This window comes from Scylla paramamosain, chromosome 10, assembly GCF_035594125.1.
Source record: "Scylla paramamosain isolate STU-SP2022 chromosome 10, ASM3559412v1, whole genome shotgun sequence".
In the NCBI taxonomy this organism is placed as follows: domain Eukaryota; kingdom Metazoa; phylum Arthropoda; class Malacostraca; order Decapoda; family Portunidae; genus Scylla; species Scylla paramamosain.
Window position 1 is genome coordinate 11072491 of NC_087160.1, and position 23167 is coordinate 11095657.

Genomic DNA, 23167 nt, shown 5'->3' on the forward strand with positions numbered 1-23167 from the left:
TGAACTGACTTCGGTCTTTAATTATTCACTGCCATTTGTCATTATCACCCATTCAGCCTCAACTTCACTGGACCTGCCCACTTCATGAAACCCACACACCTGCTAATGTACCTGTTTTCCAACCCTCCGTCATCCACACGTGTCGTCGTTACCTGTTCACCACACCTGTTCATCCTCCCATTGCACATCTGTCATCCTTACTTGTTTTTCCCACACCTGTACGTTCTCGTCTGTCTGTCACCCACATCATTTATCGCTGCCATCTATCAGTCACTTGTTCATCCTCTTTTATCGCACACACCTGTTATCCGCACCTGTCGCGCCTACCCCCTACCCCCCTCCCTTCCCGCTCCCACCGCGGGACAGAGCCACCTTTCCATCATTACGAGCGGTGGGTGAATGGCAGTTCTAAATGTCCGTCGTAGATCCGAATTACTAGCAAACGTTCACAATATTGTTGTTGACACCCTTTTTCAATAGAGAACATGTGCATCGGCTTACACGCTTGATATCTGGGCTTCTCGGCCATTGTTTTCATTGGGAATATTTTTTTTTTCTATTTTGTGGCGTAAAATGTGGCGTTCGCAGTTTTTGAAACCTTTTTGCGTTTGTTCTGTGTTGGTAATAGTTTAATCCTTGGGTAGAAAATAATTTGTCACTGTTATATGTATGTTGCAATATTTTCACGTCTAGTATTACGGTATAATGATTTTGTGTGAAGAACGAAAACCACAGTAGCACAGTGGAAGAGGAGGCTGACCAGCGGAGCACTGAAATCAAATCTTACATATTGCTCAATGTAACAGTCATGTATTAATTTGTTCTCATAGGGAAATGGCGAAGTGCCTTTAACTGATGGTGGAAGCTGTTGGTGTGTGCGGTAAGGACCCGCGCCGCGGCTCTGGCGTACACACTGGCTCATCCACTCGTGGCTGTGGCCTTTGTTCCAACTCTGTGTTAGTGTTGACCTTGGCGGGTAGTGGTCACCGCGGTCCTCCAAGACTAATGCAAATATCCTGCCGTATTTGGCGTCGGAACTTTAATAGGTTCAGTTTCAAGCTGATATTTGCTTCACTCGAGAATATTTGCAAGAGTCCAGTTTTATTTTTATTTTTATTTTTGAATTTTCTAGAATTAATTTAGGAACAGAGGCTTGTGCAAGATTAAAATTATTTTCTTTCGTTTCATCTGGTTCATTACTCGTCACCAAGTAATGGAGCTTATATATATATATATATATATATATATATATGTATATATAAATATATATATATATATATATATATATAGAGAGAGAGAGAGAGAGAGAGAGAGAGAGAGAGAGGAGAGAGAGAGAGAGAGAGAGAGAGAGAGGAGAGAGAGAGAGAGAGAGAGAGAGAGAGAGAGAGAGAGAGAATTATATCGGCACACAATTCTATCTCTATATATACCTTACATAGTAAAGGTATACTCATTCTACTTCTTTTAACCAGTGCATGAATTTGCTCTTCATGAGGATCAGCACCTGGAGGAAAGACAGTCGTGGCAAGAGGTATGGCGGGATGGGATGGTAGTATGCTCAGGGTGCGAGGTAAGGAGGGTGGAAGGAAGGAAGGTGGAGGATCAGGATGAAAGGGAAGATCAGGGAGGATAAGGAGGGGAGCATCTGCGTGGAAGGATGGATCATGAAGGATCAGAGATAAAGAGAGGAATCAAGGAACATTGAAAGAAAGGAAAGAGGAGGAAGGGAAGCACTTCGTGTTTACACCTCGCAGGGCTCTCAGAGGCTTTCTCTCTCGACATTCAGGTTACGGCCGAGGGATGGCCTGCGCCCCGCGACACTGCATTGGCCCCGGTTGTCCCGGGTGGTGTTGTTTTGCAGTGATCCTGTGTGTGTGTGTGTGTGTGTGTGGTGTGTGTGTGTGTGTGTGTGTGTGTGTGTGTGTGTGTGTGTGTGTGTGTGTGTGTGTGTGTGTGTGCGCGTGTGCGCGCGCGCTCGCGCGCGTGTGCACTCTTACATAATTTTCATAACACTCTGTCCTCACAACTTAGTTTGTGTGTCTGTACTCAAGTCGTCGATCATTTGCACATTTACAAAAATTAAAGAAAAAAGAAAGAGAAAACACGGCGAGTGCACGTACCGCGTGTAAAGTTCGTATTCTTTTCGGTGCGCTGGTGTGTTTTTGGGCAGAGTTGGTGTGTGTGTGTGTGTGTGTGTGTGTGTGTGTGTGTGTGTGTGTGTGTGTGTTGTGTGTGTTTGTTTGTTTGTTTGTTTGTTTGTTTGTTTGTTTTTTGTTTGTTTGTTGCTTGGCGTTTTCACTAACGAGTCGGGGGATGTGCTATCAGTCATGGATGTTGTTAATTGGTAATTCAACACTCGGGGCTGCAGCGTAATGGCTGAACGGAGGCGGCGGCGGGGCGAATGGAACCCGAGCCGCGGCAAGACTGAGGGAGGCGGGAGGGCGGCGTGGCAGTCAGGCAGTCAGGTCAGATGCAGGTGAGCAGCAAGCCAACCACCCAACCCCCTGAGGCACGCCAGGACGCAGCAAGCACTTTAAAAACCATCCCGGCTCATTCAACGAGGGCACACCCAGACCAGATAATTTAGTTACCGATAATAATAAGGAAACTTGGTGCGGTTGCAGTTCTAATGCTTTTCTGGTTTGTTTTATTTCTATACCATGAAAAAAAAAAAGCTCACTTCTCGTTCCCCCGGCCCATGATTGTCATTCCGGTAATTGGATGAAAAATACCGACGCTGGATACTGTTGGGGCTGATGAAATGGTAACGAGATTGCGCCGCGCCAAGCTCCGGCTAAGTGAAGTGTGACGCGACGATCCGGCCGGCGTGGGCTGAGGTGGGGACAAAGGAGTGTGTGTGGAAAAAAAAAAAAAATGAACGATAGATAAATATGAGTTGATAAACAATGAAAATAAAGAAATGTATAGTATTAGTGGAAAAAAAATAATAAAATAAAAACCACGTCAGGCTGTATAGCGACCATACGTGAATTAACTAAATGGATAAAAGAGGCAAGTAAATTCATTAATAAACATACAGACTCGCATAAAATAAAAACACATGCGCGCGCCACATAAAGCTACACGGTGAACCTGCATGAAATACCTGACTACTAAAAATAAAAATAAATAAAAAAAAAATAGATTTAGAAATTGACATATTAAAAGATATAAAAATTTTCCATTTCCCCGAGGTCTTTCTTTTGTAACTTTATATATATATATATATATATATATATATATATATATATATATATATATATATATATATATATATATATATATATATATATATATATATATATATATATATATATATATATATATGTATGTGTGTATGTATAAGTTAGAGGGAATTGCACGCCTCATTTTCCCTGCTTGGAGGAGCTTATCAGGGTCCTTTGAAGGTACCCGGATGAGCACTGATGAAAAGCACGACGCTGAGTTTCGCATCATCACCCACTATCACGTCCTCCTCCTCCTCCTCCTCCTCTGCCTCCGCCTCCGCCTCCGCCTCTTTTCACATCGCCTCGTCTTGGTCCTTACATCGTCCCTCATCCTCGCTGCTTCTCAAGTTCTGGCTCAAGTCATTCATTTTTCTCCCTTTCATCATCCTCTTTCTCTTTTTTTCCAGTCTGCCGCCTTCTTCATTTCTTCCTCGTCGTTGTTTTTATTTTTCGTCAGTCTTCTTGTTCTTTCCTTGTTCTTCTACAGCTACTACTACTACTACTACTACTACTACTACTACTACTACTACTACTACTACTACTACTACTACTACTACTACTACTACTACTACTACTACTACTCTTCTTCTTCTTCTTTTTCTTCTTCTTCTTCTTCTTCTTCTTCTTCTTCTTCTTCTCTTAATTGTTTTCTTCTTTTGAGTCATTCGCTTCCAATTCATTTTCTTCACTGTTAGTTCATGTTCCACACTCTTCTCTCCTATTCTAATTCCCCCCTCAACTCTCTCTCTCTCTCTCTCTCTCTCTCTCTCTCTCTCTCTCTCTCTCTCTCTCTCTCTCTCTCTCTCTCTCTCTCTCTCTCTCTCTCTCTCTCTCTCTCTCTCTCTCTCTCTCTCTCTCTCTCTCTCTCTCTCTCTCTCTCTCTCTCTCTCTCTCTCTCTCTCTCTCTTATTCTATTCGCCGCCTCACTCTCCACGCTCCTTCACCCTTGCCTGAGGACGCCGGCAGGTGACAGGTAGGGACACCAGACCCTCTCCACACACCTAATTGCTTATTATTCCTTAAATTGATCTCATAACTATTAGAATTAGAACCTAATTACTTGTTTATTAGTTACCTCAGTCGCACCGTAGGAGTCGCTGCAAGAAGGGACAAAACCAAGGGAGGCGACCCATGTCATTACCAAGGGCCTCTCTAGGTGCCCGTGTATGGCCCTTCCCGCAGCTCTTAAAGCTGGAGTTCAGCCCGGCAGGTGCAGCTGGGCGCCAGGTGAGCTGCAAATGACATCAACATCACGCTAACGTTCCAATTTGTAAACGTTTTTGCTCTGTCCCTTTTTGGTGTCCTAGCGTGCATTGGGTGGACGTGTGTGTGTGTGTGTGTGTGTGTGTGTGTGTGTGTGTGTGTGTGTGTGTGTGTGTGTGTGTGTGTGTGTGTGTGTGAGAGTGTGTAGCACGAACATATTAAAATTAATAGTGTGCTGACAACGTTTTAAGGATTCGTCCAGTGTTTTGGAAGTACCACGCCTATGCAAATACTCACTCGTGGACACACACACACACACACACACACACACACACACACACACACACACACACACACACACACACACACACACACACACACACACACACACACACACACACACACACACACACACACACACACACACACACACACTCAGGCTCACAGACAGTAACGAAGAGTAACTCATCCTCCACCCTCGACACACATAATCCTCTTCCTCTCCTCAAACACACCAACTCAGAAATTCCATTTTGAAATTTGCAAGTAATTACGAAAGTGGAGATAATAATCCAGCAGCGATCAGCGACGAAATCCAGTACACAAATGCGAAAATGTATTACTTCCATCGTCCTCGCCTCATTCTCTCCTTCCCTGCCCTCGTCCTCACTCTCATTTTCATTCTCGTCCCTGCCTTTTTTCCACGCTCAGTCCCCGCCCTGCATGACAAGTGTGTTCTTAAGAGAGGCTCAGGCATTGTTAAGGGACCTTAGTTGGTCATGACGAGGAGAGGCAGCACTGTGAAATATGTACATTAGGTTTTATAAAGCAAGTAATGTAGTGTTATGCCGGTGTTCAAGGGGCGGAGAGAGAGAGAGAGAGAGAGAGTGAGAGAGAGAGAGAGAGAGAGAGAGAGAGAGAGAGAGAGAGAGAGAGAGAGAGAGAGAGAGAGAGAGAGAGAGAGAGAGAGAGAGGGGGGGGGGGGAGATTGGAGGCCTTCTGCTCATCGTGAAGGTAGTGTAAACATTAGAGTTGGGTCGATGGGAAGCGCTCCAGGTAAGAGGTGACTTCAGAAGCTTCGGCAGCCGGAGAAAAGTGGCCGAGCGGGGGGAAGTCAGTCGTGGGCACCTACCTGACTCAGCGAGTCTTCCTCTTCTTTCAAGAGTAACACTGGTGGAGTTTCTGTGCGGCTGCCGTGTGTGGATGGGAGACAGGAGGGTAACTCAAGGGTGGATACGGTGGAGGGGCTTTGAGTGCTTGAGTGGAGTGGCGTTTTTTTACCTCTTGAAGTGGTACGAGAATTTTCCACCTGGCGGACACACCGCCGGAAGAGCTCTCCCAAATCCTCTCATCCCTCCGTAACCAGATTCTCGCCTCCCGCCATGCCGCGCAATTTATCTGTGAGGGTCGGTGTAGGCGCCGAGGGGATCATAAAAGGAATTTTCGCCCTTCCGGAGATTTTTTAGCTTTTTTACATACTCGGAAAGTGGGACTCTTCAATTTTTGGCGGCTCATGAAGGTGTTGGGGGGCGGCGTGCCCAGTCAGGCTTGGGGGGACTGCTACAGAGGATGCCTCCCCCGTCCATCCCGCAAGAGATTTTTTTTATTCTTTTTTTTTTTTGTGGTCTGAGTCGTGGATGGAGAGAGCAATGTGTGTTATGAATTTTTGGCACTATTTTGAAAAAAAAATGCATAATTACGAATGTTAAAGTTGCTGTTTGAATATTTCAGGGCCGGGGAGAGGCAAGACCTGGCCAAGGGAGGGGATGAGATTTTGCCAGTGTTCTAATTATTTTGTCCCTGTGCATAAAAAAATAGTTGGTAATTAAATTAATGTTTCAATAGTTGTTGCGACGAAATTGAAAACGGAATCCCGCTCCAAGGCACGGACTGAGAGCGGACAGCACGCAGCTTATTTACAAACATCTGACTTTGAGAGCTTCATTGTGATGCTTAAAGTTGCATTTTGAGTACGGGCGCGGCGTCTGGACTCTACCACGTGTCCCACTTTCTGTTTCTTTTCAGTCTCATGGCATATGTTGCATCATGTCTCTCCTCCTGCACGTCCTTATTCCTATAATGTCTTTCTAGTCTCTCAATCTACACATCCGTTTCCTTTGTCTTGTGCCTCGTAATTTCCCTCTGTATTATCAAATACTCCTTTCTTACGGATCGTAAGAAAGGAGTATTTGATAATACAGAGGGAAATTACGAGGCACAAGGCCTTAGTTGTCGTCTTAGCCTCGTATGGTCCGCTCTCCGTCCTGTGTTCCCAACTTACCTTATCCATTACATTATTACTGTTGTGATATCCTGTGTCCTCTCCACTCCCCAGCATTACCTCCCTTCTTCCACGTGTCTCCCACAATGTTCCTCTCGAAGGTCATCGTGTCCTTTGTACCCTGCCTTCCTTCCTATGCTCCAAGAGTGTCTGTCTCACGTGTCAGTGTTTTCTGCCTCTGCTCACTAATGCCCTGTCTTCTGCAGCATTTGGCTTGCCTCCCCGCATCCCCGGAATTAGCCTCCTCTCTGCCGCGTCCTTCCTTCGACAGGTTTCCAGTGACTCGTTATTCTGTGTCGTCTTTTATCTCTCTGTGTCCCTACCTTCCCTTTCCTGATTTTTTTTTTCCTTCTCCATGTCCTGCGTGGGTCTTCTTTCCAACCCTTCGTACTTTACTGTATTCTCTTTCCACCTGTGTTGTGCTTAGCACCGGAAGGCGGTGACTTTAGGGGGAAAAAAAGATACTTTAAAAACCTGTCAGCCTCTCCAGTGTCCATGCATTCTAGTTTGGCCTTATCAGAGAACTAAGTATGACTTTTATACGTGTTATACTACGTGCTCGCAGTGATGACTCCTTTTTGTCTTTTTTCTGTTTTATTAAGGTTATTGTTCCTTTTTACGAATATATTCTTTTGCGCAGTTCGCATTGTTCTTCAGTCACTGTGATGGCAACTGTCTAAGAACACTGGATCAGAAATACAAATACCATATGAGATAAACACTAACCTATCCTATCAATGCCGGGGTGGCAAAGGTAGCACTAAATACAATGCACTTTTCGTCTTACCACCTCAAAGAGAAGAGAAGGAAAGGAAAGGGAGTGGTGGGAAAGTTGTCGTTGAAAAAGCCGTCAGACGGCAGCCGGATGTGTGCATAAATGCCTGTCACAAAGCGTTAATTATGCCTTTGAATCGGACACCCCGCACCCCAGGGGACGCCGACCATGCAGGGTGACGGCAGGAAAAAGCTTCCACCAGACACCCCTCCCGCACCACCTGCCCACCCTCCCTCCCATGCCGCCTACTCACCCGCCCACTTACTACACACACACACACACACACACACACACACACACACACACACACACACACACACACACACACACACACACACACACACACACACACACACACACACACACCTCCATGAGCGAATATCGCAGCTGTTGCTGAAATTCCCCACGTTTCTGTGTGTAATTTTTATTTTACTTTATTTTTCGACTTGACGTTCCGCAGGAGTTTTATAGATCGAGATGCAGTGTTCCAGTGCGGTATTTTCCACGGAATCGTGTTAAACGTGAGAGGCGGCGGCGGCGGAGACGGCACTGTTTAATCTCTCTCTTTCTTTTCTTTTTCTTTTTCTTTTTTTTCTAAACAATAGCAAATATGTTGTTGTGGGGTCCGTATAAAATTTGTCAGAAACACAGGAACTTAAATTCTTCAAAGGAAAGCGATCTTTTTCTTGTCGCATCTTTCCACGAGTTGGCGGCGGAGGCGCCGACGGGAGAAGAAGACGAGAAGGAAGCAGGAGGGAGGTGGGGCGGCGTGAGGATACCGGTTGGGATGGGAAGGCATGGGAGGGGTCGGCGAGCAAGTTTGTATTAATCCCGAGACGCCGCCCAGGACACCAACTTTTTGCCTCTCCTCCCGAGCCTTGTTTACCACCTGTAATTAATCTCGCAACTTTGCCTTTAAATCATGTAAATTTATCTGTGAAAAAATATAAAAATTTGTGTCGGGTTGTGACATTACCTGGCGAGGGCAATTCTCGGTAATTAGTCGTGGCGGTGGTGGTGGTGGTGGTGTATGATGTGGTGGTGATAGTGATATTGGTGTAGTCGTATGGTGGTAATACTGGTGTAGTAGTTATATGTTGTGATGGTGGTGCTGCTATGGTAGTGGTGGTGCTGCTGCTCCCGAGTTGTTATGAGATGGTTGTAGTCGTACTTACGTCTTGGTTGTGGCAGCATTCATCGTGTTCTTTTGATATGTGGTGGTAGCGGTTGCCAAACCTAAGAATACTTGCATCATACGGTATTTGGTTCGATATTGTGGTGAAGCGGGCAGATTTTTTTTAGCCTCTAAACGGAAAGTCATTGGGAGGCTGTCTCTATTTCATTAAATTTGCGGCTCAACACTGCCTTCCCCTTCAAGAGAGATAGCCAACAGTGTGAGTTCTGTTCGACATTGCCATGAGTTCCTAGAGGTTACACACATCACCTTGCATGTATTCTTGGTATGAGTTCAGAAACATTTAATTTACGTGAAAGACATTATACCATTGAAGCCAACGTAACCAAGATCCTTAAAGCTCTGTGGAGTAATCTTGACCAGGAGAAATAATTTGTCTTGCAGGTAGATGATATGGAGTTGGTCTTAGTTGGTTTTGTATAGTAGACGACGGAAATAGGTTGGGTGACATCAGTCTGACCTCCACCACATTCCTCTGTATCTGTCTGTTTGCCTGCTCGTTTGTATGTAAGTAGACAAAAAGGCGGGTAAGTGAATTGTTACAGAGATGGGGAGGCAGCCAAGAATGGCAGGAGATTGGATAAAAAAGAAGACCGGCAGGTGTAAAAGACAAGGTGGCAGGAAGGAAGGCAAGCAGGCTGGCAGGAAAATGGAGAGGTACATAAATGCTGGGAGAGAAAGAGAGACGAATAGAAAGGCAAACAGAAAGACAGACAGTTACTCAAACAGAACAGACAAATAGATGGACGAGGAGGCAAGAAAAGGACATCATTCAATGTGTCAAAAGAATCACTTTTCGCTTTGACGCTTGAGAGAGAGAGAGAGAGAGAGAGAGAGAGAGAGAGAGAGAGAGAGAGAGAGAGAGAGAGAGAGAGAGAGAGAGAGAGAGAGAGAGAGAGAGAGAGGTGGGGGGAAGAGGGGAAAAAAAAAAACTTATTTTTGGACTTTTTATATTCCATCCTTGTATGTTTTCCTTTGCTGCTTGTCTTCAGGAAGCGTGGTGTGAGTTTGTCTGTTTGAGCAACACTGGGAATTTGAATCTACATGTGATGTGTGTGTGTGTGTGTGTGTGTGTGTGTGTGTGTGTGTGTGTGTGTGTGTGTGTGTGTGTGTGTGTGTGTGTGTGTGTGTGTGTGTGTGTGTGTGTGTGTGGCCTGAATGGTGGGAGACAGAAGGTACTACGCCCACCTTTACCTGACCCTGCCGCTGTACTTGGTGGACATGCTTATCGTCCGTGCTGTCTTTAACTTTCTGTCACTAGTTCCGTCCCACTGCGTCTTATTAATGGGACAGAATTATGTATTGTAGTGTTGGTGGAAGTCTTGCTTTGTGCCTCGTCTTGTGTCGCCTCATTCATCATTAACACAACGACAGAGGCGTAGGAAGAACAAGCTTAGTATTTTTCTCTGCCACATCCTAACAAAGAGGGAAGGAATCCTCTTACTGATAAACCCACCTCTGGCGTAGTATGAAAATAGGACTTTGACGTTTACTTAGCACTAAGGGAAAGGCTAAGTGGATTTTCAGATTTCAGTCTCCCATTATTTCCGTGTTCCATTAAGTTGGCCTGTGATACGCCTCCAACAGTTGAGGCTTGAAGAGGGGCGCCCTATAGTAGTAGTACCCTTTATTGGCGGGTTATTCACAGGAGGCTACTGAGCCTTCTGCCTTTGAAAAAAAAAAAAGTGAATGGAAACTAGTTCCTTTTAAATCGCAGGCGAAGAGGCGCACGAGACTACTTGAGGACGCTGGAGGGAAGGTGAAGGGAGGAGGTGGAAAAGGGAAGGATGAGAGTCAAGAGTGTAAAAAGAGGCGCCATAGTGAGCAATGAGGCGTGGGATGAGTTCGGCATATTAAACACCTTATTTTAATTTAGTTTGATTTTTTAGGATACACTAGGTTAGAGTAGGTTAGGTTAGATTAGATTATGTAAGGCTATACTATGCTAAGCGATATAATGAGCATTAAAGCGAGGGTCAGCTTGGCGCCTTAAACATTTTATTCATATACTGGCTGAAATGTTGCCCGTCAGCGTGGGTCTTCCCTACATTGGCTGGCGTTCGGCTTCCCTTCCCTTGCCGGCGAAGCGAGTCTCTGGCAGAGGAAACATGAAAGCTGCCACGCACATGATATTGCTATTAATACTCTTTATCTGATGGACTGGAACAATAAAGCAATACGCGTAGAGCGTGGTTGACAGCGTGGGTGTGGTGAGTGATGCACATCACAACATTTGGTAAGTGATGTGCTGTGTGAGGTATGTATATGCCGCTGAGGTCATAATAAATGTTATAGGTTTGAAAACAACTGGTGTAAAAAAATGCATGTTGAAAGAAAGACTTGTCCTTCTTTATTGATGGACAGGGCTGTGCATGTCGACTTCACAGGAAAAAAGAAAATGGAAATAAAGGCAGGAAGATAATTTCGGTTTGTACCAGGGGAAGGAAGCTAATTGTGGCATCGTCACCCTCACCTGTTGCCTAAATGTGTCTCAGTGTGTACTAAAACTGCTTCTACCGAAAGTTAATTCCGCCAAGGCGAGAGTAATAGTGCAATAGCCTCAGTAACTGGTGTTGTAATCTAGCGTCGCCACGGGGACAGAGGACCGTATCGGAAGAGAGGAGGGGAAGATAGATTGCCTGCAGGGCGAAGATGGGCGTTGTGAAGGTATTGCCATCACCTGCGGGCTGCTCCCAGGCGGTCATGGTCTGTTAACACTTGTTAATTAAATACGGGTAGAAGGTGAATGTCCTAATCGTTCTGTCTCTCTGTCCTCTTAAAATGGAGATGTGAGGCATATTGAGCTTCTGACTCTGAGCCGTACTGGGCAGCTGAGTTCCTTCCGTGCATAGAGCACGTCAGATAAGCAAGTCAAATAGTCATCTAAAAGAGCGCCTCACTAACTGAAAACCAACTCATCCGGTTTTATCCGAACCATTTATCTCGCCAAAGAAACTTCCCAGTTATTTATTAACTTCCAAAACAGATGACATCGCAAATACCGAATTATATTTGCACCGCCAGTAATGAATACTCCAGTAAAGCTGGGATCAATTTATCGTTCACATTTTATTGCTTAATATTTTGAAGTGACATCTTAAATGTTTGAAATGGAAAGCCTTTGTGGCGGAACCCGGGAAATAGAGCTAGTTTAGTGTGGTTTGGCAGCCATGGAGGTCAGAGATCACAGCTGAGAGCGTGGACGGGTGGACTAGACGGGTTGCTAGAGGCACGGGGTCGCTGAACATGGGAAGAATACTCGGAGGAACGCTCACGGGAGAGAGGGAAAGGGAAAGAGAAAGGGAGAGAGAGAGAGAGAGAGAGAGAGAGAGAGAGAGAGAGAGAGAGAGAGAGAGAGAGAGAGAGAGAGAGAGAGAGAGAGAGAGATCTGATCAGTCAGCTATCTTTTTATATTTTCATGGACTGTTAATTTAAGGTTCATAACTGGCACAGAAGTGTAAAAGTATCACATTTGTGAAGTGTAGCTTTGAGGGTACATAACCCTTCATTATTACCACCGCCGCGCACCACTTGGTAAATCCAAACTGAAGGAGCTGTAGTTACTATCTTGAAGACATCAGTGGAAACTTGCCCCAGACACTCATTACTCAGCATGAACGCCGCCAAGTCTTTTATATTTGTTTGAGTTAAGGGCATATATTCTCCCAAGCTGAAGGGTGTTAAGTAAATCAGCACCATGACAAATGTGGCATGGAATTCATTGGTGCCTCGCGTGTCGAGGTGAAGTCAGGACTGTTGCTACCCACAATGACTCACTCTTCTTCAACTTGTAAGTTTTTTTTTTTTTTTTTCTCCAATTACTAAAGAATCATTGCTCATAAGATGAAGTTGTTTCCTTGAAATATTCTTACGCAGAGGCACCAGGACAAGGAAGAACGCGGTTTGAAGCAGTGCGTTGAAATTTAGCATGGTTGAACATCAGGGAAAGAATATTAAGCAGTTAAGATAATCTGATCATTAGATAGGCGTGGCGCTGCCTACCTCCAGACGCCCCTAGGAGGTGGTCTGTTAGGTGGAGAGACGTGCAGCTGAGAGAGGGAAGGACGAGACCGACGACCCACGACCTTGTAATAGTACTACTTGATATAAGCTAAGTGCGGCCTGGCAGGGGAGGGGCAGGTTCTGTAGGGAAGCTGTTCATTATCACTAGAGACTAATTCACTGCTGACATTCGGTAATAAATGGCCATTACTGGCACTCAAGACGGACACTTGCTTGTAATTAACTAGTAGCCACCCTTCCCTGGCCTCTGCAGCTCACGTGTGCCAGTCTGGAGTAACCCTTGAGGTGGTGATGGACGGTGCACGCAAAGAAAAACATACAGTGAATACAAGAACCTTGAATCTGACACTGGGATTTTTTCCTATCTGGCTGCGCAGTTCCCCCTTAATTCTGACTACTGTTAATCTTGGATGCTTATGTTTAATTAACTTTTGGGTAGATGAATCTATTCATGTGATTCTGTTGCATTTTTGTTTAGAAAAAAAAAATACACGAAAACATTCCACGGAACAAATTATTAAATAAAGGAGAGAGAGAGAGAGAGAGAGAGAGAGAGAGAGAGAGAGAGAGAGAGAGAGAGAGAGAGAGAGAGAGAGAGAGAGAGAGAGAGAGAGAGAGAGAGAGAGAGAGAGAGAGAGAGAGAGAGAGAGAGAGAGAGAGAGAGAGAGAGAGAGAGAGAGAGAAGGGGGCGGAGGCAACAGACAACTGGAAGGGAGATGTACTTTTCTGCCACGAGAGGGAAGACTTGCAGTGAGCAGCGAGTGTCACGGGGCAGGCAAGTTTACCAAGACGAGGGTCTGGCCGGGGCAGGGAGCATCAGCTGCATCTTGGCCAAAGTAACCTTATTACTTAGTGAGGCTGTGCTAACGAAGCGCACCAGAGGACTAATTAGGACGCCCCCTCCCCCAGAAACTGACCTCCCTCCTTCCTCTCGTCCGGTGGTCCCCATGCCGCGACCCTCGCTCATTCACCTTCCATGGCGGAAAGTTGTGTCGTGATATTGTATCATATGAAGGCACGTCTTTCAAGGATTAAGGCTTTCATCAGTTGGTGCAGCTTCTTCACTGAACTGTATGTTTAGGGAACTGTGATGACCTGCTGTATTATAAAATGTTTTCTTTTACAATTAGCCGACTAGTGCTACTACTAAGATGTCTTGATAATTCTAAATGGTGCCAGTAATATATATATATATATATATATATATATATATATATATATATATATATATATATATATATATATATATATATATATATATATATATATATATATATATATTTTTTTTTATTTATTTATTTTTATTTATTTATTTTTTTTTTTTGAGTGCTGTTGTATTGTATTTATCAAAAAGATTGAGATTATTTTAAGGAGTTGACATATTGCTTTGTCTGAAACTTATAATCTTTCACTGAATGAAAGTAAACACGTCTCTGGGACTTAGGTGCAAGATGAACAGGAGAGTGAGAGAGGAACGTGTCATGTGAATCGCTGCCATCTTTTCTTTTATCCTGACACTGCAGCGACACAGTCGCATCAAGTCCCTGCTCCCTACACTTTACTCCCTCTTATGCCGCCATTTTCTCAGCTCGGAGGAAATATTTCTGTGTGTGGTGCGGTCTGTCCTATCTGGGTGGGATTACGGGACCTCTTACCCAGCTGAACTGAACTTTGATTAAAATTTTCCCCAAGGCGACTGTGATTGCCGAGCGAGATTGGCAGGAGGCCCCCGAGGGGTGCGTGATGTCACCTGAACTCAGTTTCTTGGTAATTGCGTTTTACACTGTTCGGGTTTTTAGAGAGATCAGGCAGGGAAGAAAGAGGAGAAAGAGCAGGAGGAAGAAGAGGACAAGAGAAAGGAGGAAGATAGCATGGTAAAAAAAAAAAATATGTGGAGGAAGAAGAATCAGGAGGAAGAAGAGGGGGAGAAAGAGGAAATGGAGAGAGAGAAAAATAAAAAGACGATGCAGAAGGAATATTTAGTGAACGAAATAGGGAAAGACATAACAACTAGGTTCATGTGGAATTTGTTAGAAGCAGAAAGATGCGGTCCTCTTCACAAACAGGGAAATAAATACCGTGCACTTTGAGAAGGGTTTGAAATAAGCCGGTAAAAGGAAGACGAAGGGGTGGGGGGAGGTACGTGCAGGAAAATAAAAATGGCTTAGTTGGAGCAAAGTCCCTTCAAACGACTTTGAAGACTTTGTCCCATAGACACGTAATTAGATTCTGGGAGGAAGGGAGATGCTTATATTTGCATATTAACGATGTGTACTTTCTTATGAGTGTCGGGGAAAGAAGCATCGCATCAGCATCGTACTTTCTTCCCTTGATTAAAATGTTTCCTCGTTAGTGAGCTAAGCGTTAAAGGATGTAAGGGTGTCGTTATTTCCGAGGAGGCGGCAGTAGGGTTACCGGGTGTCCTCGCCAGGGCCAGCACACGGCGCTCCTGCCCTTCCTGGGAAAGCAGATGAAGTTTAGTCTGTGTGTCCTTCTCAGGTTCGAGGCGAAGATTATACTTGCAGGGAGCGTGAAAGGAAGATCAGAGAAATGCTTATCCCTTTGATGCGAGACTCTTGCTTCTACAGGGATTGCAAATAATTGTTCTGAACTGTTTGTCGCAAGGAGAAGGAGGACAGCGCGCACATGTACCCAAGAAGTCTGTATGCGGGTGGGTGATAAATCTGAGAAGTGGCTACTGCTCTACTCCGCATATTTCATACCTGCATTAAGTAGTCTTTGTAAGTGGCAGGAGTAATAACCAGTGATACAACATGACTCAGCCACGACCATAAGTAGAAGGCTTTGTTCTTGGCTGCCTCAACACCATCATGTCACCCCCAGGCTTCCATGGCGCGCTGCCATTGATTTGTTAAAAAAAAAACAAAATAAATAAACAAATTAAAAAAATAATGAACATGGAAAATGTTAAGATTTATGATAATGAAGGTCAGGCAGGTGTGTGCACTTGTTAACTTGAGTAACTGGTCACCTTTAAGGGTGCATGTAGTCTTTGGAATCACGGATCTAACAACTTGGTTTTGTTTGTGTTGCTCCTGCAAGAAAATATTTATCTGTGCAGACTTGTTTTCTCTCTCGCCCCCGCCCTGCACTACCTATCGCACACCTGTCATTTACTCACCCACACACGCAAATCCGTCCCTTCTCCATCATAACATCTCTACAAAGCCATTGAAATATTAAGTTCAGCATCACGAATTTGCATGAACTCATTCCATCGGTTCTCTGGTCACCTTTGGCACACGTGACCCTCCCTGCCCGTGTGCCATCCCCGCCCCCAACTCCGAGGCTTCTTGTTGACACTCGTCTTAGATTAGCTGTCGGCACAAGGCATCTCCTCGACTTTCCCTGTTACCTCCCACCCTAGAGCCTCGCCCTTCCTACCAAGCCTCTCACGACCCAGTCCTCTTCACTGCCCTCTCATTGGGTTCTCACTCTTTTTTTGTATTCTCTCTCTCTCTCTCTCTCTCTCTCTCTCTCTCTCTCTCTCTCTCTCTCTCTCTCTCTCTCTCTCTCTCTTTCTCTCTCTCTCTCGTCCTTCTGGGTGTTCAATGGATGATTTTAAAGTAGAGTTTCCAGCGGCCAGCAGGAGTCCTCAGCGGCGGCCCCTCCTATCCTTTGCCGCCGCCTCCATCGCCGCCAGAGGTCAAGTAGGTGACTGGACGGAGTATTAGTTGCTTTGTACATATTGACGCTCTTATGAATATTGACAAGCTATATGCAAATAGAGGGCCTTGGCGCCACGGGTTCATTTGGTCTCTCTCTCTCTCTCTCTCTCTCTCTCTCTCTCTCTCTCTCTCTCTCTCTCTCTCTCTCTCTCTCTCTCTCTCTCTCTCTCTCTCTCTCTCTCTCTCTCTCTCTCTCTCTCTCTCTCTCTCCCCTTGATTCATAATGCATTTCGAGTATTGGTTCACTGTCCATTCATCGAAACCACGATAAATATGAATTCTCCCAATAACTTTATATATATATATATATATATATATATATATATATATATATATATATATATATATATATATATATATATATATATATATATATATATATTATGTTATACTATACTATATCATTTGTAAGTTTAATTCGTGCATTAAAAGTCAGTGTCTGCAGCTTTAGCACTTACACATCTTCTAGTGACTTTTGCATCCATTTTCTTTTTTTCTTTTTTTCTCTCTCGATGATTTTTGCTTAATGAAAATAAATGATCAGGCGGGAGAGGACGAAAAATGCACGTATTCATTTCATTGCTTAAAATAGATAAAAATACGCGCTTTTTTTGGATTTATTTATTGAGCCTTTTCACAAAGGATAAAAATTATGCAAATTTATCGGACTTTCAGTGAGTATTTTGATCTGGTCTTTAGGCAAATACAGATGACTGAAATAAGGGGAAAAAACCTGGATGCTAACGCACAAAACAGACAATAATGCATTGGCAGTTATTAGTAAAAATGAATAGAGAACCATCGTATAAAAGTTTTTTGAAATATTTCAAATATGGCTTCGTTTTCCAGTATTTTACTTGTGTGATTAGTTTATTTTTCCTTTTTATATTATCACTTTTACTGTCGCATTTCTTGCCTCGTATCTTCGTTAATATTCTATATAATATTAAAATATTTATGATTCTCTCTCTCTCTCTCTCTCTCTCTCTCTCTCTCTCTCTCTCTCTCTCTCTCTCTCTCTCTCTCTCTCTCTCTCTCTCTCTCTCTCTCTCTCTCTCTCTCTCTCTCTCTCTCTCTCTCTCTCTCTCTCTCTCTCTCTCTCTCTCTCTCTCTCTCTCTCTCTCTCTCTCTCTCTCTCTCGCTTGCACACACACACACACACACACACACACACACACACACACACACACACACACACACACACACACACACACACACACACACACACACACACACACACACACACACACACACACACTGCATATCGTTAATAATAAGCTACACACACGTCTCTGAATGTGGACCTCTAGTGGCAGACAGTACAGCTATAAGTCCCTATATCCTCCTCCTCCTCCTCCTCCTCCTGATATTTTTATCCCCCCTCTACCCATTATTCCTTCAACGTAGCTGCGTCTTCTCCTTCGGCACTATTTATGGGAACATCATAAGTTTCTTGGAATATAAGATGAACTTATAGGTCAGTAGCGGACGCCATGACTGCTGCTGACCTGCCGTCTGCTGATTTATGAATAGGTCTTGGTGCCTCGGTTGACTTTTGTAACGTTACTCTCTTCTTGCATTTGTCGTGAGAGAGAGAGAGAGAGAGAGAGAGAGAGAGAGAGAGAGAGAGAGAGAGAGAGAGAGAGAGAGAGAGAGAGAGAGAGAGAGAGAGAGCTTGTGTAATCATCGTCGCAGCTTGAGTGATGATACCGTCCCGTTACTTTATCTTACCAGTCAATAGTCATAACTCTAGCGTGAACCTTTCCTGTTAGTCTGCATATAATGACTCTCCTTGTGTGTCCCCGCCGCGCATAAATCTGTCCTATCTGTCTGGGTTTAATGACGCACGCTGCACATTCCCGCTAAGCATGAGTCCTTTCTGCCCGTGTGATGCTAATGTTATATTCCTAACCTCACCTGTCACTTGTGTGTTGTAGGTGCATCTGAGCCGTGTAATGCGAGTGATTTGATATGTTTTTTAAGTGCTTTGATTCATGTCTTTCCAGTGATGGGATCTACGTATAATGAAGTGACGCCACCGGTTTAGTTACTGGTGCGGGAGAATGTGAGGTCGGGGTGTGTTGATGAGATATGAGGACGTGTTTATTAGTGATGAGTTGCAAGTGATGGGGAAGGGTTGGAAATGATGGGGGAGAATTTGGGAATGATGGGGAGGTGTTACCATTGGCTGGGAGTGGTGGGTAAGGATTCATTTAGATTACAGTGGAATAATGGATGTGTTACTGATGACAAAGTTGCAAAGAGGTATTACTTGCATAGCGATGGCTTACTAGCTGTGAGGAGGGTGATAAGGTGCTGCGAAGGTTGTGTGTGTGGCTGTGCTCTTTTGTGATGTTCTGTGTATCGTAGAGATGAATATCGGTGTTGTTTGATGGCCTCGTACAGTCTCTTGAGAACTGCTTTCCTTCCTCCTTCATTAATAGCACAGTTCACCGCCTTCACACAAATTTATTAATCAGAGAATCAATCACATTATGAGAAAAAAAATGTTCCTGAAGGTTTCTATTCTCGTTACTGACATTATGGTCGAGCCTTACCCTGTGCTCCGTGACTGTGCGGCCTATCGGGTACGTCCCTGCGCAGGTTGTCCAATGTGATTTCGTTAAAGGAAGTCCGCGAAAAAAAAAAAGGCCAAAATTTTGAAATAACACACACGGACCTAAAAACTGACCTCCCCTGACCCATGACCAGATGACCGCTCCAGTTCAGTGACTTGCCTTTGTTAATAAACAAATGGAGATATTCAGTGAAAAGAGCCACATACTGTACATGGCTATATGATTTGTAACTTGTATGCCACCAGTGTTAGTAATTATAGAGGTAATAAGATTAATTGAGTGAGTTGCAGCAGCACTTTTTAACTTTGGTTGTGGAAACAAAGTCTTAGGCAGATTGTGTGTGTGATCTGCGTGCTGCATGTCCTTGTGTGTGTGTGTGTGTGTGTGTGTGTGTGTGTGTGTGTGTGTGTGTGTGTGTGTGTGTGTGTGTGTGTGTGTGTGTGTGTGTGTGTATTGTGGAGCACCTTCATGAAACTTGGATCTCTCTCTCTCTCTCTCTCTCTCTCTCTCTCTCTCTCTCTCTCTCTCTCTCTCTCTCTCTCTCTCTCTCTCTCTCTCTCTCTCTCTCTCTCTCTCTCTCTCTCTCTCATGTTATCAGTTAAATTCACATTGCACTCTAAGTATATTTACTTTTTTTTACGGAAAGAAAATATTCTTGATGACATGAGCGACAGAGCAAACGAGAGAGAGAGAGAGAGAGAGAGAGAGAGAGAGAGAGAGAGAGAGAGAGAGAGAGAGAGAGAGAGAGAGAGAGAGAGAGAGAGAGAGAGAGCATGCGAGTAGTTTACGCTCCATGTGAAGCACTTGTTGCATACCGCTACCTTTTTGCATTTCATCTATAAATATGAGAAAAGTACAATGTTATTCTTTCCGGCTGGCGGGTTGCTGGCTAATACACGACATGATGGAGATGTAGTGGTCGGCGCGGGCGGCAGGGCTCGGCGAATGAGGGCTGGCTGATTGGTGGTGCGGGAGGGGTGGGTGGATGTGGCAGGTCGATGGTTGTTCGTGGGTGAGACTGAGCATGGGGGGATGGTGGATGACTTGCGGTTGCGGTAAGGACATCAGAAAATAAGGGAAGCTGCAAGAACCCATCAGGTCTATACGTGATAGTTCCTGTATGAAACATACCTATCTATTTTCACCTATCGTTTACACCCATAAATTTGTCCAATTTTTCTTTTAAAGCCCTCTAATAACTCAGCACTAACAACCAGGTGGATGCATTTGCAGGTATTAGAAGGAGCAGGACTGGGAGCAATTATATATAAATGGACACATATGTAATGGAAGAGGTTTGTGGATAGAGTGGGGAAAGAGAAGGCTGAATACTATAATGGACTGTGTGGAATGAAACGTGTTGGATGCAGCGATTCTAGCCAAATGGTGAGTGGCATGACGGGGAGCAAGCAGGTGGAGAACATCGGCCTGCCGACCTATGCGTTACACATAAACTTATGAAATGTAGACTGTATGGTTGGTGCGGCGTGATATGCAGTAAAAGAAACATTGATATAAACATTAAATATCAAATAGTTTCAATGTTGACCGTCACTACCTGCAGTGGAGAGAGGGACAAAAGATTGACATTGCTTGCATATTTCCATTAGAATAAGAAATGCCATAAGCGAAGAGTCACTGCACTCCCATGTACAGTCTCACAACTGATACAGCATAGAATCACGGGGAATTTTTTATTGAGTTAGTGGCTTCTCCGAAGTTTTTAATATGTAGTAACAGGAGTGTGTTAAGAGAAACGCTTGGGTTCATTATGCTAGGATTACATCATAATAACTCATAATTACAGTTGCTGTTCTCTCTAAGGGAGTAGAGCATTGACAGATAAAGGAAAAAAAAGAAAAAAAAAGAAATGTGCATTATGCAACTTGGTAACATCACATTTTCAATGGTATGTGTAATGAATTATAGACCATATTATCGAAAAATATTTTGTAGTATTGTTTATCAATGTATTTTTCAATTATTCAGTTATCTGCACATCTGACAAACAAGGATGATAGCGAAGTGAAACTCTTTTATAAGTAATATGTCCATCATAAATGTGAGGGCTTTGATGTGACTGTGTGGTGAAGGGAGATTACTGGCAATACACAGATTCGTGCGGTAAGGCACTGAACTCATTCAAGGGTTGCTACATAACTATGATACCTTCCATCACGTGTGCTTGGCCGTCGCTGTCCATCTGCCGGGCTGTCGGACCATTCACATAATTATTTACGTTTTTATTTTATTGTTTATAGGAGTCATGCCTGAGTGGTTTTTGGTAGGCCTTGACTGTTCCGTCACTACAAAGGTTAGTCGGTGGCGATCTTGAAATGGAATCTATCATATGAATCCACGCGATTTATTGCTATCAGCTGAAAAGGTGTTTGACAAGGTATTATGTGTTGAACTCAAAATTGCTTTGTGAAAGTTAGACTTTCATAATACGCGTGTTGTATTTCCTTAATAAAATGTCACTTAATTTGTATTGACAAGGTATGAGCAAGGTGTGGTGGTTGTTCCAGAACACCATCCTTTCTGCTTGAAAATTTACTGCCCTAAAAATACCAACATTTAGAAAAAGGAGTTTAGTTATGTTGCTTTATTTTGCTTTCCGGTGAAGTAGTTGAATGCTGAGAATATGACTTTTCATCGCCGGCAGCCAGCGCGAGAAAAACGACTCCTGTGATGAAATATGGCCTTACTAATTAGTGCATTACTTTGGCAATAATCGTACTAATGAGTCATAATCATAATGATGAATGCAACGAGTTCCGTGTTATTTGCCGCTGATACCGTCTGCTTCTTTCCTCTGTGCTAGGGAGCGATCGGCGGGACTGAGTGCGGGCTTTGAATGTCGGTTGGGCGCCGCGCCGGGGTTCGGGAACCATCGGTATGGAGACTTTATTATGAGGAAGGGAGCGCAAAGTTCCTAGAAGTTTTGAGAAGTTTGAGAACCCGAAAACGTGAGGATTTTCAGGCCTCACAATGGCTGAAAATCGCAAAGTTTATGGACATGGGATGAGTAAAAGCTTGGCGCGGCGAGGTGGGGCATCTACCTCACTCTGTGGCCTGTTTTTGTCTCAGTGTTCACAGTTTCGCAATGCATCACATCACATGCCTTATTTCAATATTCTCCTGAGGCTAACAAATTCTATCTCATTTCATTTACCTATCTACCCATCTACCTACTTGCCACACACACACACACACACACACACACACACACACACACACACACACACACACACACACACACACACACACACACACACACACACACACACACACACACACACACACACACACACACACATCACGCACTGTTTTAGTTCCATGCACGCGGAAAAATCTTATTTGACATATATCAAAAAAATTTTTGAAATAAAAACAATAGTGTCGCATATTTTTCCGTTTACTGTAATTTTAACAAACACAAGAATTTCGGTGATAAAAGAAATATTTCATTGAACAATACCTGGCCGCCACATCTCACCACTTGTCGAGAACTATTCTAATATTTCACCCTTTGAACACGAGTTGATGTTTAATCTAGAATACATTTATTTTAACAGTTCATCTTTCACAAATATTGCTGTAAATAATTGTTCCGGTTTATTACAAAACAATGGACATATAATAGTTTACGTTTCCTTTCATGTGTGTGTGTGTGTGTGTGTGTGTGTGTGTGTGTGTGTGTGTGTGTGTGTGTGTGTGTGTGTGTGTGTGTGTGTGTGTGTGTGTGTGTGTGTGTGTGTGACTTGATGCTCCCCTTTACCTTTACCACCATCTCCCACGTCCTCAAACCTTCCACTCCGCTGTAACAACTGAGCCTCAACTCCTCGCTCTCACCTCACCGCCACCGCCACTTCCTTCCACTCACCACCGCCGCGATCATCTGTGCACACAACTCTCTCTTGCCACTCGCACTTCTTCACAAAATTTCAAGGATTTTTTAAACGATTTTTTTTTTTTTTTTTTTTTTAAGGAATAATGAATTGTCACCTGGAGCGTTGAGAGAAGTAGTATTTTTATTGGGCTTTTCTTTGTATGATCTGTGACATTTTATTACGCAACACACACACACACTCTCTCTCTCTCTCTCCTCTCTCTCTCTCTCTCTCTCTCTCTCTCTCTCTCTCTCTCTCTCTCTCTCTCCTCTCTCTCTCTCTCTCTCTCTCTCTCTCTCTCT